Here is a 16,472-nt window from a genome sequence, read left to right on the forward strand (position 1 = left end):
TGCATTTCTTTTTCTTGGGGATGGTCTTGATCCCTGTCTCCTGTACAACGTCACGAACCTCTGCCCATAGTTTATCAGGCACTCTATCAGATCTAGTCCTTTAAATCCATTTCTCAATTCCACTGCATAATCATAAGGGATTTGATTTAGGTCATACCTGAATGGTTTCCCCACTTTATTCAATTTAAGTCTGAATTTGGTAATAAGGAGTTCATGATCTGAGCCACAGTCAGCTCCTGGTCTTGTTTTTTTGCTGATAGGATTAGAGTCTAATAATAAGAGACACCAGAGAGCTTGTTCTTTCTCTGTGTTCACTGTGTGAGGACATGGAGAGAAGCTTGCTGTCTGCAAAGGAGGAAAGCTCTCACTGGAAATTAAACCCTGACAGACTTGATATTGGACTTTCCAGCCCCTAGAACTGTAAGAAAATATATTTCTGTTGTTTAAGCCACCCAGGCAATGGAGTTTTGCTATGGCACACTAATATACTTTAAGTTCAGTTCAAGGCTTGGCAGATTATGACCCTCAGGCCAAACCTGTTTGACCATGGGTAAAATCTGGCCATCCTCATTCATTTTGGGGTTGTCATTGGCTACTTTTAGGCAACAGTGATAGAACTGAGTGGTTGTGACAGAGATCACATGGCCTACGAAACATAAAATATCTCTTATGTGGCCCTCTAACAGAAAATATTTGTCAACCCTGCTATAGGCAATCAGCAAACAGGTCAAGACTTATGATATTACTGATTTCCTTGTTGTAAATGTTCACACTATGGCTAATTTCAAACTGCCAATCTGACATCACTGAACACAGAGTTGCGAAGAGATTTGTAGTAAGAGATTTCCACTATAGACACAGTAGAATTTATATTCCCACCATAGACACAATGCAGTTTATAACCTTAAAAACACATGATGATCAAGTGTTGTAAAATAATTGGGAATTGATGACTTTTGAATGTTATTACCTTAGTTCTAAAATAATTTATTTACTTGTAAATTTGTATGATATAATTTTCAATAATGACTATGTTTAACACTCAGCTTGCAAAATTCCTAAATATTTAACATTCAACTCTCATCAGCCAATGAGTCAGTTCCTGCTACTGCTGCTGCTAAGTCGCTTCAGTCGTGTCCGACTCTGTGCGACCCCATAGACGGCAGCCCACCAGGCTCCCCCATCCCTGGGATTCTCCAGGCAAGAACACTGGAGTGGGTTGCCGTTTCCTTCTCCAATGCATGAAAATGAAAAGTGAAAGTGAAGTCGCTCAGTCGTGTCCGACTCCTAGCGACCCCATGGACTGCAGCCTACCAGGCCCGTCGTCCATGGATTCTCCAGGCAGGAGCACTGGAGTGGGTGCCACTGCCTTCTCCAGAGTCAGTTTCAGTGCACCACAATTCACCTTAAATTCAAGATAGTATTTAAGGTTTCTGTTAGTTGTTGCATTGCAATAACCTCAAATATTTATGTTTACAAGTCTCCATCACCTGGGATTTGCAAAAAAGAAAAAAAAATTAAAATAAAATTCCATTTAGTCTTTTATAGGTACAAATAACTTTACATGTTTCGTCCAATTATTTCCCAAACTTTCCCAATTATAAATATCATTTGCAATGTTTCTTAAGAGATATAGTTGTCCAGGCTGCTTTCCTGGAGATTCTAATTCTGCAAACTGAGTTAGGACCTGGACATCTTTAATTTTAACTAATCCCCCAGATAACTTCTATGATTATGTTGGGAAAGCTTGATTTTGGACTGTGGCTTTAATAAAAGACTGTTGGTAACTATTACCCATTTGCAAGAAAATAAAGCTGTGTACTTATAACACCAAAATAAATTTAAATAAATTGAAGATTTAAATGTAGAAACTTTGAAAGAAAACATGGCTACTAGAAATGTTGGATAACATCTAGCTTTTCTAAGCAAGAAAAGATCAATGTATCTTATGGCACAAAAATGTTAAATGTATCTACAATTTAAAAAGTTATTTATTAGGAAAATACTGTATTTCATGGGACAAAGGGTTATAATATTGCTAATTTAGAAACAGCTCTTTGAAATTAATAAGAAGGTACCTTTATCACAAAATAAAATGGACAGAAGACCTGAACAGCCAGTTTAAAAAGTGGAAATATGAATAGCCAATACATTTATGAAAAAATGTTGAATTGCATAAAAACATTAGAAATAAAATTTCTCCTGTTAGATTAGCAAAGATAAAAATAATATCAAAATTTTAAGCCAATAAGGGTATGTGAAAACCTTTCAGACTTATGGACCATTGGCAGGAGAGTTGTTGTTGTTCAGCTGCTGAGTCATGTCCAACTCTTTGAGACCACATGAACTGCAGCATGCCAGGCTTCCCTGTCCTTCACTATCTCCTGGAGTTTACTCAAACTCATGTCCTTTGAGTCAGTGATGCCATCTAACCATCTCATCCACTGTCGTCCCCTTCTCCTCCTGCCCTCAATCTTTCCCAGCATCAAGGTCTTTTCCAAAGAGTAGGCTCTTCACATCAGGTGGCCAAAGTACTGGAGCTTCAGCTTCAGCATCAGTCCCTCCAGTGAGTATTTAGGGTTGATTTCCTTTAGGATTAACTGGTTTGGTCTCCTTGCCGTGCAAGTGTTCCTTAAGAGTCTTCTCTAGCACCACAGTTTTGAACGCATCAATTCTTCACCTGTTCAGCCTTTTTAATGGTCCAGATCTCACATCTGTACATGACTCCTTGGAAAACCATAGCTTTGACTATATGGACCTTTGTTGCAAAGTGATGTCTCTGCTTTTTAATATTCTGTCTAGGTTTGTCATAGCTTTTCTTCCAAGGAGCAAGTGTCTTTGAATTTCATGGCTGCAGTCACCATCTGCAGTGATTTTGGAGCCCAAGAAAATAAAATCTGTCACTGTTTCCACCTTTTCCCCCATCTATTTGCCATGAAGTGATGAGCAGATTGGAAGCAGGAGAGGAGATTGGAACAACTCTTCCCAAGGGTTTCAAAATGTGAAATGTTCAGAGTTTTGGATTCAACAATTACATCTCATTAATTTATTTCACTTTAAAGAGATAATTACACAGAAATGTGAACTCAATGGAGTAGTATTTTAATAGGACAAAAATTGGAATAAACTTAAATGCCAATTCATAGGACACATAGATGCCAAAGAGCCATTACAACAAATAACTTACATTGTAACAGTCACCTTTATTGTAATGAAATAGTTTGCCTCTGCTTATTAACAGTTCTGGAGAAGGCAATGGCACCCCACTCCAGTACTTTTGCCTGGAAAATCCCATGGACGGAGGAGCCTGGTGGGCTGCGGTCCATGGGGTCGCTAAGAGTCGGACACGACTGAACGACTTCACTGTGACTTTCACTTTCATGCATTGGAGAAGGAAATGGCAACCAGCTCCAGTATTCTTGCATGGAGAATCCCAGGGACGGCGGAGCCTGGTGGACTGCCGTCTATGGGGTTGCACAGAGTTGGACACGACTGAATCGACTTAGCAGCAGCAGCAGCATTAACAGTTCCAGGTGAAATCTAGTGCTGGTTGTAGGATTTTTGCATAGGGAAGTTGAGGACAGCAATAGTTGAAAGTTGAGTGGTAAGGACTTGAGAGAACTCTATACAGTCTTTCCTAGACTGAGATCATTGATGTTATTGACTAATTTACCCAGCACTCTCTAGATCCAACTTTGCCAATATAAAGTTTATTGTGTTTTGCCTTCTTTGCAGGCCAGGACCCCTTGAAAGCCCCCAGTTAATTATAGTTTGGGCTTCCCTGGTGGCTCAGATGGTAAAGAATCCACCTGCAATGCAGGAAACATGGGTTCGATCCCTGGGTCGGGAAGATCCCTGGGTCGGGAAGATCCCCTGGAGGAGGGCATGGCAACCCACTCCAGTATTCTTGCCTGGAGAATTCCATGGGCTGTAGTCCATGGGGTCACAAAGAGTTGGACATGACTGAGAGACTAACACCTTCGCTTTCACAGTTTCAATTATATCTTACAGGTCTGTTTGGCTAGTAGTTTTTTCTTAAACCGTTTTAGATTCTACACTGAGGTTTCACTAAGTGTTGTGTTTCCCTAAGACTGATTATTTCTTATTTAGCCTCCATGCATCTCAGCCTAACCTAAGGAACAGTGCTCTCCAGATCACTTGAGCAGACTTTTTCTACATTATGGCAATTCCACCTCACCCCCAAAACATCTAATTAAGGAGAAAATGAAACTGTTGATGTGTCAGTTACCTCACAGTTTTTCTTGCAGATGGAGTCCAGTTGTCAGAACCCTGCTTCTCAGGTTGGCAATTGGATTATTCTCAGTTCACACAGAATAAACATGCAGAATTTATTCTATGGAAAACTATTTTCAAATGAATTTATATTACAACCAATAAAGATTCATTCCAGGTTATGGTACATATTTGTATTGATTTTTAAATATTCTTTTCTGCCATTTAGGGTTTTGTTTAATGGAAATTTAAAAAAAAGTCCTGGATTAGATATGCGGTTTCTGCTTTCTAGGATGTTATGGTGCAGTGTAGATTGCAGTTGGATTCCTTTTTCTTCTATTTGCCTGCTCCCCCTGGATGACACCCACGCACATACAGGCTTAATCCCTGATACCTACCCTCAGCCACAGAACATCTTTACAATTCACCAGTCAAACCGGTTCATGGCTGATTCCCCATCTGTAGCTTGTCCACACACGGCTTAGGGCTCTGCTGCTGCTGCTGCTAAGTCGCTTCAGTCGTGTCCAACTCTGTGCGACCCCAAAGACAGCAGCCCACCACGCTCCTCCGTCCATGGGATTTTCCAAGCAAGAGTACTGGAGTGGGGTGCCATTGCCTTCTCCGGCTTAGGGCTCTAGGAAGTCCTAAAGGCACACATTTCCTGCATGGCTGGTATCCTCTAGCCTCATTAATTTTGTAATTCAAATGAACTAATGTAAACAAGGCCCCCAATTCATATTGTTTCCTAATGGGGTCGCTAGGAGTCAGACACGACTGAGCGACTTCACTTTCACTTTTCACTTTCATGCATTGGAGAAGGAAATGGCAGCCCACTCCAGTGTTCTTGCCTGGAGAATCCCAGGGACGGCGGAGCCTGGTGGGTTGCTGTCTATGGGGTCGCACAGAGTCGTACACGACTGGAGTGACTTAGCAGCAACAGCAACCCTTGTTTTATGAACACTAAAGATCATCTTGGAAAGTTAGGGTCACAGCAGAGGAGAAACCAATAGGAGAAGCCGTAGTATTTCTCCAGATGTTTCCGTTTCTAAAGATTGCTCAGCTTAGAGAGGGCTGGAAGGGCTTTAGAATGCCTTCATGATTACATATACCTGCAAGAGGCTTAACTTGCCCATCTGTGACACCGGCACAGGTGACAGTCTTATCTTCACTCTCATCACATCAGCAACAATTTTTTATTGATTTTTTTCATGGTTCGGAGAATAAGGTTTAACTATTAGACTTATCTCTGTCGTAGTGTTGCTAGGCTATTGGGATTGGAAGTCACAGGAGCAGAAATTGTTGGTAATGTTAAAAAATTGTTTTGGTTAGCTTTCAAGTATCTCACTCAGGAGGTGAATCAAAAAATCATTTTGAATCTGAATGTTTCTCATGTAATAATTAAGAGGACACATTTCGAGCTCACCCTTTCTGACAAATGTTTCTTTAAAGAGACACTGATGCCTCATAGAAAGTTTGCAAGATGTGACACATCAGCAGAAATTGTTTCTGCATAGAACATTTTTCAAAGATTTTTCCTGAGTGATCACTGGCATTCCCCCCGTTCCCCCTCCCCTTTTCCTATAGTCTTTGCAAAACCTTCTGTTGTTTCATGCTTGTTATTTTTGTGCTTTCATTTTTAAAACACCTCTAAAACCACAGTATATGTAAAACTGAGTTTAAAATAAGCCAGACATTCTGATTTGAATACTGATTACGATGAGGCACACTCATCAATAAACATGGAGCCACAATGACCTCAGGAGGACGAGGAGCTTGCAATGTGCATCAGTTGTGTTTGGGAAATAGCTTTCACTATGACTCCAAAGTCGGCTTAAATTCAGGTTCTCAGATGCAAAGGACAAGACGCATCTGCCTCACCTGCCAGCACTGTTAGGCACGGCTTCTATTTTAGTCAGGAAGTCAGGCAGCATAATAACTGTATAGTCACTTCTCTGGACTTTTTCTTTTTCCCACCTTAAATTGCTTTTCAGGGGCTTGGGGAGTGGCTTTGCATTCCGGACATGCACTTAGGGAGGTACTGAATCATTATTCCTCAGGCTTGCTCTGATGCTATTGCACAGACTTAAAAACAGGAAAAAAAAATTAAAATGTACTCATTTCCTGTCGGAGGAATAGGATGGTTTCATGCAGTCGACTGAATTTTGATCCCTGGTAACAGGCTGGAGGAGGGCAGAGGCTGGGAAGTCAATGCCATTCACCTGATTGATGCCCATGGGGTCTGTCTGGGTGCCTAGAGGAGGAGCAGGGAACAACTCATCAGCATCCATTTCAGCTTCTCTCTGGGGAGCTGATGGGAACATTTGTGTGGTGTGTCCCATTGGGCTTCCCTGGCCAGCAGGGTGAAGGCAGCTTTTCCCTGCCTGAAAGCTTAGTTCCAACAGCTTATTGCTGCTTGCTTGGAGCTGGGGTGGACTCCAGTCTGGAGTGAAGAGGCCAGCTCTGGTGGGTCAGAGTGGGCATCTCCATCCCTCTTGCTAATACTCTGTCACCATCTGGATCCTGGGGGTATGTATGGGTGGCAGGTGACTCTAAGTTTCTGCAGAAGGAAAACCTATCTCAATATTTGTGCCTGCTGAGTGCTACTCTCTTGCTCATGCCCTCCTCCTACTCAGTTCACCCCTACTACTCCCCTCTTCTTCCTAATCTTCCAGGTTTGGAGTCTTATCTCCTGAAGGCAAGTTAAGACGTGAGCACAGATTTTCCTTGTTCGTTTGCAGAGAAACCTTTCCACAATACAGAGATCTCACACTAGTTTGAAGTTGAAGAAAAAGAAAATGGTGGCAGGAAGTGGGTAGAAAAGAGAATGTTAAGACAGAGTTTGAAAAGGGAGCGAAGCTACACACTAACCCAGGAGAAATTCCTGGAAACAGCAACCCTGTGGGGAATTTACAACCTACTAATGGCTACTTAGTCACGCGTCTGAAAGATGCCGGGCAGGTTAATAAGCTTTGACAAGTGGCGGTTCCATCTCATTTTTTTTCACAGCTTTATGAAATACTCTACAGACCCCAGCTTATTGATATGAATGTTGTAGCAGCTGCACGGGCTCACCCGGCGTGCTAGCAAGACTCTGCACTCAGCCCTGCCCTGTGCTGTTCCCAGGCCCCCTTGCAAGAGCCGCCCTGCCCCTTCCGTAGGTGTCGGTCAGAGCTCTGCACAGGTGTGCTCTGTCACTTCTGACCTGGGACCCTGGCGAGATATTCAGATGTGACACAATCTTGGTAGATTTTAAGGTGTAAAATGTCCTGGAATACAAGGGGGAAAAGATGTGCTTTCTTCCTGTCCCAGATAGCTTATTTGGCCTTAGTCTCACGAGGGAAACAACTCATGGAAAACTAATTCAGAGGGTCTGTCTCTTTCAGAAAGGCAGAGGTGAGTATCTTTTTTTAGCAAGTTCAATAAGCATGGTTGGGATGCATGAAGTGAGGTTTCACACTGTAAACACAGCCCTGAGAAATACATTGGCTCACTTTTAAAATTTATGCATTTTTCAAGGACTGAGTTTATCACTGAGGTCTTAGGAAATAGCAGATTATATTGGATTTACTAAAATTCACTTATTAAAGGAGTGATAGTGCAGAGAACATAGTATTCCTAGAGAATGATATCAATATTTATTTCTGTTTGTGTTTCCTAATGGAAAATAGCTGCAGTAAAAAGATGCAATAAATACTGATGGGGACAAAAAACTTATATTGGAAAGGTCATATAGCTTAAGAGTACTAGGATAGCTAAGTTAGTGATTATCCCCAGACATCAACAACAGCCCATAGAAGGCAATCAGGTGAAGAGCTAATTATGACCGTGGATGAGGCTCTGTAAGGTTTGAGATCATCTTGATATTTTCTGTTGAATCATCCTTACTATATAACATTTATTACACAAATGTAGTGCTTTCACCGGAGAAGGCAATGGCACCCCACTCCAGTACTCTTGCCTGGAAAATCCCATGGACGGAGGAGCCTGGTGGGCTGCAGTCCTTGGGGTCGTGAAGAGTCGGACACGACTGAGAGACTTCACTTTCACTTTTCACTTTCATGCTTGGAGAAGGAAATGGCAACCCACTCCAGTGTTCTTGCCTGGAGAATCCCAGGGACGGGGGAGCCTGGTGGGCTGCCGTCTATGGGGTTGCACAGAGTCGGACACGACTGAAGCGACTTAGCAGCAGCAGCAGCAGCAGCGCTTTCACACAGAGGTGTGAAGTCATTTATTTACATCCTGTACAGAAATCTGCACCACATATACTGTGAATAAAAGAGAATCTAGAAGCTAAAGCATAGCTTGAGAAAGATGGCAAAGTGATGACATGTTGCACCTGCTGTTGGGAAGAGCAATGCCACAGGAGAATGTGTCCTCTGAGAGGAGGCCATCTGTCTTCATTTTTGCCCATGCACTTAACTCTCCCATGGTGGAACTTGGGGCAAGGCATTTCACCAGCTGTGTGATTTACCTATCTGTAGAATGGGAATAATCACATACACTCAACTTGTGTATGCAGTGCAAATAAGGTAATGTGAGAAAAAGCCTTTGACAAGTTTAGAAAGCCTATTATAAATAACAGGGCCCCTTGGGTAAGACAGTAGCATGAAAGGTACTTTGCATGTGACAATGTAGCATAGGGTGGGTCAATAGGAGAGCAGATATCTGTTTTACCTTCATAGCAAAGGCAATGCAGTGCAAACAGCAACATGTTTTGAATGACTCACTGATCATGGAATAACAGGTGAATGGTTTGCTGGCGTCTGAGAATATTGGTCTTTGGAGAGTAAATAGAATTTTATCAGGTAGTCAAGGGAAGCAGGAAGGGGCAGCACACTGGAACAGCCACTTACGTTTTTAAGTATCTGGTGAACCTGTGCTATAAAATCTCTCCCTATTTTTAGTAAAATTGACTCCTTCCACTTTTCTGCCCTTTAAGTGATTTTATAACAGTTCTTAAACCATATTTAGACCATACTATTTACATATGTCTGATGAGTGCTACTAAATTGAGCTCCTAAAAATTGGAGGGTATGGTTTAATTTTTAAATGGCAAATTTCTACAATGCCTGGCTGATGAGTGCCCAGTGTATAATGTATTTCTTGGATAAATTAATAAATGAGGTCAAAGGAGTGGGGAGTCTGAGAACCAAGATGTGAAATTGGCACATTTGTGAAACTGTGCAGTATAGCAAGTCTCCTCTATTGACTGCTTGGGTTGGGGAAAACAGAGAGTTATATAGAGAAAGTTGGGACAGATATGATTAAAGAAGGAGGACAGGATTAATTTGTCAACTCATGTTTAAAGAGTTGGAGTTTAACCCTCTGAACCTATGGATATATGAGTCATTAAGCTGACAAGTGACAAAATCAGGAAAATATTGCAACAATGAGGAAGTGGATGGAAAGAAGGAAAACTAGAAGCAAAGGAGACCAATAAGGTTATGAATGTAGGAGCCCTGGGGGAGAGGATAGGATGATGGGGACCAGAGCAGTAGAAAATATAGTAGGAACAGAGACGAGAGAATGGATTTGAAAGCTGTTTTGGGTTGGGGCAAGTTAATTTCTTTTATACTTTCTCCTGATTATCAACATAATACATGTCTATTGAACAAATCTGTTAAGTACAGTATTATAGATTGAATTGTGTCCCCTCACAATTGATGTCCTATTCCCCAATACCTCAGAATGTGACTTTATTGGGAAATAGGGTTTACACCAAGGGGCTTCCCTGGTGGCTCAGACAGTAAAGAATCTGCTTGCAATGCAGGAGACCTGGGTTTGATCCCTGGGTCGGGGAGATCCCCTGGGGAAGGGAATGACAACCCACTCCAGTACTCTTGTCTGGAGAATTGCATGGACAGAGGAGCCTGGTAGGCTATAGTCCCTGGTGTTGCAAACAATCGGACAGGACTGCACGACTAACACCTTTGATTACCTTTGATTAACAAGGTAATCAAATTAAAACGAGATCATTAGGGTGGGCCCAACTCCACCATGACTTATAAAAAGGAGACATTTGGGTGCAGAGTCAGTCATGCATAAAGGAAAGATGATGTGAAGACAGAGGGAGAGGATGGCCATGCGCCTAGAGTGAAGCATCTACAAGCTAAGGAACTTCAAGGATTGCCACAAACACCTGAACTAGAAGAGGCAGAAAGAATTCTCCCCTAGAAGCTTCAGAATGCATGCGACTCTGAAGGCAGCTTGATCCTAGACTTCTAACCTCCAGAAGTGAGAGACAAATTTCAGTTGTTTTAAGCCATCCAGTTTTTGGTACTTTGTTATGGCAGCCCTAGAAAACTAATACATTTGAAAACTATGAAGGACTTGGGAAATAAATTAATACCAACTCCCTGAAGTAATTGCTATTAATAATTTGGTACATTTTCTTTAAATCTTTTTCAAGCTTCTTCCAGGTGTCAGTGAGAGGGCCTGACTCACCACATTGTGTCTAGCATTGATCATGATTGTTTTGCTAAGTTTATAGGTAAAAATAATTTATGTCCTTTTCCCCTTGTATAGAAGATTTTGAAGTATTACAGAAGATAAAGATCCCTCTTTCTATGCCAGTCATTCATAATTCCATGCTTTTGTATCAGTCACTCTCAATATTTTAACATATTTCCTTTCAGTTTCCTACGACTTCTTTCACAGTTGAGTTCATGTTATATAAAAATTTTGAGTTTTGCTCTTGAAGGGGAACATTACAATCCATTTACTTTCTCATGTCATTGGAAACCTCTGAAACTTGATGTTGCATAATGCATCATAATATCCTATTAGTAGATGTACTATGACATATTTAATCAATTCCTTAATGCTGGACCTTCTTGTTGGTTTTGTTTTTGTTGTGATTTTTACTAAAAATGTTGAAATAAGTACTCTTTTGATTTCAGAATGTGTCTACGTTTCTGATTATCTCCTTGGGATATTTTCACAGAAGAACAATTACTGGGTAAAAAGGAAATGAGCAATTGAAGACTCTTGATACATTTTGCTATTTATTGCTTTCTGGGATAGTTGTACCAATTTATACTCCTACAAGCAGTATATGAACAAGTTTATTTCATCTAAGATTACTTGGATGCTTACATGCTTATAATTTGATAGAAAAAAAACATTATATAATTGCTGTTTTAAATTGCAATTCTTTCATTGATAGTGAGTCTGAATATTTTCCCATATCTTACTTAGACATTTGCATTTCATCTTTTAAAATAATTCATTCACATTCTTTACCCACTTATGCCTTCAGTTTTTAATGTTTTTCATATCAATTTGAATTTATTATACATTTAAAATATTAATGCACACATACATAAATTCCTTTAATTCTTTTTTAATGCAAAGGAACTAATAATTTTCAGAATTAAAACATTTGTTTCTATTCCTTCTTTTTAGTGTATCCATGTCTCAAGTAAATGTAGTAAGGTCTCCTAGGTAACCAAAACTAAGATTCTGAGTTTGGCTGTTCATGGAACTTGTGGGTGGAGCCACCTCATTTATATAGCATGTAATTATTAGGGATGATATTATTATTCAGATAAATGGCTAGACAAAAAATGAAAAGGTTGTCTTTGCCAGAGATGCTGACTCACTGCTAGTCCAGCACAGAGAATTGAACACCACTGGTTTCCTCCTTGACTCTTTGAAGTAGAGGGTAATTCTAGGAAATGAAGGATGAGAAAGACAGTGGGATGGATTTCTGAGAGACGCTGTAAGAGCTGGGTACCAGTAATTCTGCTTCCAGACCAGGAGATGGTGAGCAGCCTGAGTGGTATGAAGAACTGTGTTTTTTCATTTGTACATAAAATATGACACTCCCTGGTGTCGCAAAGGGAGACTTGTCAGACAGCTTCTAGGTGGCATCATTTATTTTGTGACACTGGGCGCCATTAGTCTCAATTATGAATCCCCTAAGGGTCACGTCGTGGGCAAACCTTGTGCTTACTAAGAGGAGCTAATGCTGAGAGAACAGAAGTTGCAGATGGTTTGTGAGCACATGTAAGGCTCTTCCTTGGCAGACTGGGGATATCAGAGGCCCACACACACAGGTTGTAAAGAAAAAAGGAACTTGGATTATCTAAGTAAGTGTGATTGTACCTACAGGTGCTGAGTCTTGGCATACGTAGTTAACATTTAGAAAACCTTCCATTCTCCAGAAATTTGATCAATGTTGAGAGATATTTTGAATATAGAATTGACTTGACTTAGTGACTGACTCGGAGAAGACAATGGCACCCCACTCCAGTACTGTTGCCCAGAAAATCCCATGGATGGAGGAGCCTGGTGGGCTGCAGTCCATGGGGTCGCTAAGAGTCGGACACGACTGAGCGACTTCACTTTTACTTTTCACTTTCCTGCATTGGAGAAGGACTGAAGCGACTTAGTAGCAGTAGTAGTAGTGACTGACTGGGCTTCCCTGGTGGCTCAGATGGTAAAGCGTCCTGCCTGTAATGCAGGAGACCTGGGTTTGATCCCTGGGTTGGGAAGATCCCCTGGAGAAGAAAATGGCAAACCACTCCAGTACTCTTGCCTAGAAAAATTCCATGGATGGAGGAGTCTGGTAGTTGCAAAGAGTCGGACATGACTGAGCAACTTCACTGGTTAGTGATTGACTAGCTCTGATGTGTAGGGAAGAGATGATTTTCCTTGGGCCTGGCTGTGCTAGAATTTCCAACTTGGACAACCAGGTGGATTATGCCTCAATCTTAATTGTGGTCTAAATATTATGATATATTTAGGTACAGAGTATTAAAAGCCCTTGAGGAAATAAGTGGTTGGGTTTAGGAGAGAGATCATTCAAGGAGGTACTTTTGGAAATCATGAAATATGGGTAAAAGTTGAAGCCATGAAAATTAGCTAAGATCAACTAAGGAGAATATTATCTGTTCATGCATTCATCCTGTCTTTTATTCCATGATTCATTCCTTGGCTTTTTCAGAAAATATTTAAATCTGTGAAACTCAGAGCACTTAAGAGTCTTGGTTTCATGTGTGAGAGACGTTTCACTGAAGTGATGGGGGAGAAGCCAGATTGCAGTGGGCTGAGGAGCAAATGAGAAGAGAGGAACTTGTGGGCACAGAATTCAGGGTCTGGAAGGAAGGGAAGGAAGGAAAGATGTTGTCATTAAGCCTGGGAAGCAAAATCCTTAGAACTGATTCTATTTTGGATGGGGAAAAAAAAGTAAAGGGATATATATTTATTGAGTGAGCATGTGTATCAAACATTGGGCCAAGTGCTTCATGTGAAGTATCTCATTTAATCCTCCTCCAAGCTCTTGTGAGACATGGATTGCTACTCCCATTTTGCAGATGAGGAAACTGAGGTGACATTTTGCAGATGAGGAAACTGGTCACATAGCTTGAAACTGATGACACAGATCTGTTGCCTTCAAGTCTCTCAGTTGAGACAGAATACGGTATAAGGATGAGCTGATTAATTGATGGAAAGAAGCCTTGGAGGATATTGAAAAGGAGAGGACCCTTTCATAGGTTCAGTTCCGCTCCATTGCTCAGTGCTGCGACCCCACCCCATGGACTGCAGCACGCCATGCTTCCCTGTCCTCCCCTTTCATAGGTGGTTCACATTAAATGGAATATCACCCTTTCCTCTGAGAAAGGAAAGAAAAAAAGAAAAGAAAGAGTATATAGTTAAATAAGAAAGCCAAGGAGGTAAAGAAAAATGAAATGGAAGAAATGTGTACGTGAAGGTCTCCATGTTTTAGTAGGGTATTATGGCGTGTGTCCGCAGTCAGATTTTGAAATTGATTTCAGGGGGATTAGGAGAAGATTAAAAGAGTAAACCTTTAAAATAGTTGCGTGAGAGTTGGAGATAGGCAGGGAGTGGGAAAAGTGATAGAACTGCTGGGTATCACCATAGGTCCTGAGGTTGAAAACTGGGTTTATAATAGATCTAATTAGCATACGTTTATGATCATTTGTTAGTCTTATCAAGGGACCTGGGAGCAAGAATAGATGTTTTAGTTTCTTCAGGTTAAGAATTCCCAAGGAAATACTCCTAAGCCATTCATCAGACATTTACTGAGTACCAGAACCTGTGCTAAATGCTGGGGATATATGCACAAAGGAATCAAGCGTCTGCCTTTTTTGAGTACACTGCCCTTGGAGGGGAATAGACATCGAGAAGCATAGTTTTATATTATTGGGCTTTAGGGAATATGGTGAACAACACTGCAGTAGAGGAAGATATCTAGGAAGTAGGGGAAGACCTCAGAGAGGTGTTTATTTAAAGTGGGCCTTGGAAGCATTCTGTGCTCTGCTGAGTCGCTTCAGTTGAGTCCAGCTCTGTGCAGCCCTGAGGACTGTAGCCCGCCAGGCTCCTCTGTCCATGGGATTCTCCAGGCAAGAATACTGGAGTGGGTTGCTGTGCCCTCTGTCAGGGGATCTTCCCAACCCAGGGATCGAACCCTTGCCTCTGACGTTGCCTGCATTGGCAGGTAGGTTCTTTACCACCGGCACCACCTGGGAAGCCCAGAAAGTATTCTACGAATCCATTATTTCTGGTCTGCTGTAACTCTTGGGGGTCTTGTGTGACTTCCTCCTTTGTCCTGCAACAACAGAAGCATTCCAATTGGGCTTCTTTAAGTTTCTGGCTGTTCCTAAATGAGCCCAAACACACAAAGCTCTTCAAAGTACAGTTGGTTTTCAAAGGTGAAGATTCTCTATTCATGTACTTATATCTTGTGACTTGCATTTATTATTCTCCACAAAGCATGAAATAGAACAGTAAGACCTACCCCCGGATGTGGATGATCTAAAATCAAAGAAATTGCTTGTTGTCTTGGAAAAACAGGGAGAATACCCAAGGGTTACCCTGGAGACTAGAATGGATTTTCCTCTACTCTCTTTCCTGGCACTTGGCTTTTAGCTGGCTCCCCAATTCCCCCTTTACAGAAAGGAGGCCTCTGTTGCCTGAAGTAAATGCTGAGTGAGAACACACCAGGGCAGGAGATGTAAGTTTGTCTACATGGTGGATAGCTAATGTCCTTCAGCAGTGTTTATAGCATTCAGGCAGTACGTTCTGGGCAGAAGCTATAGAAGTGTGGACCAATATGCTTCTCTGGGTCAGACAGGCAGAAAACATCATTCTATTTCATAACAACAGAACCTCCTTAAAAGGTGGCCTTGAAATGATGGAGGGAGGCGTGCAGTTGCATAGTTATTTCTTGTTTCCCTCAAATACAGTCCTAATATTCTTCTCTAAACTTTCTATATAAAGGCTACAGTGCATTTGTTTTTTTTTTCCCCTCCTCTTTTCTCTGAGAATGAGTATTTGCCAGGATAGCTTTCATGGGTGAAAGAGACTTCAAGCTTCTCATTTGCATTATGGTGTTATGTTCTTTCATAGTTTCATGAACAATAACCTCCCACTTCTCCACAGGCTGATGGGATAATTTGCTCTGCTGAAGAGATGAAAACTAAAATGTAGAGGGTTTTTTTTTTTTTTTTTTAAAGCATGTGGTTCAATGGAAAAGCTTCCAGCAGTGCCAGCACTGAAGTTTCAGGTCTTTTAGATTATAGGCTGGGATAAAAGGTCTTCCGGTTAAGAAGACTATGTACAATCCACACGATCGATACATTGAGACTTCAAATCCTCGAACAATATAGCTGTTTCTCCTGGGGTTTCCTAGTACTGATGCCAGGAGAGAGAGAAACACATCTAGCAGACTTGGTTTCAACTTTGCCTGCCAAGGTAGACCCTCCCCCTGCCCTTTTCTTCACTTGTTACCTGTTATTTCACAAATTTTCTTAATGAATTGCAGTCCTGGTGGTTGGGAAAAGGTAGATTGTGGAAGACTGCCCTTGAGAGATATTTAGCCCTGAGTTTCATTTAGGGTCCTGACTTCTTCTCTGGTGCCCCCTGTCGGTGGTACATTTGAAAGCTGCAGCACGTAGTTCTGTCCATTCATACTGTGCTTTGAAAGCTACATTCTCAAGGAGAGCCATGGGAACGGAGAGAAAAATTTAGGTTTTTATGACGTCCTTTCTAGAGATACTGTCTTTTAATACACTCTCCTGTAGTTGAAGGACTGTTCTATGCAGCTTTTGTCTCTAAGACTGTTTAAGGGAGACCACTGGCTCACCCTGCTCTAGGAAAGACTGAAGGCAAAAGAAGGGGGCGGCAAAAGATGGGGTGATGGGATGGCATCACCGACTCCGTGGACATGAATTTGAGCCAACTCTGGGAGATAGTGGAAGACAGAGGTGCCTAGC

The 16,472-nt window shown here is 41.5% G+C and overlaps 1 long non-coding RNA gene across 1 annotated transcript in view; it reads left to right on the forward strand.

Moving 5' to 3' along the window:
* The first annotated feature begins 6,379 nt into the window (after positions 1-6,379).
* The window catches only part of LOC112587646, an 88,388-nt gene continuing 78,295 nt past the window's right edge, over positions 6,380-16,472 (forward strand). The window contains exon 1 of the long non-coding RNA XR_003112161.3: positions 6,380-6,759. This is a non-coding gene — a long non-coding RNA (uncharacterized LOC112587646). The remainder of the gene's footprint in view (positions 6,760-16,472) is intronic.

The sequence above is a fragment of the Bubalus bubalis genome, chromosome 10 (assembly GCF_019923935.1).
Source record: "Bubalus bubalis isolate 160015118507 breed Murrah chromosome 10, NDDB_SH_1, whole genome shotgun sequence".
Classification (NCBI taxonomy): Eukaryota; Metazoa; Chordata; class Mammalia; order Artiodactyla; family Bovidae; genus Bubalus; species Bubalus bubalis.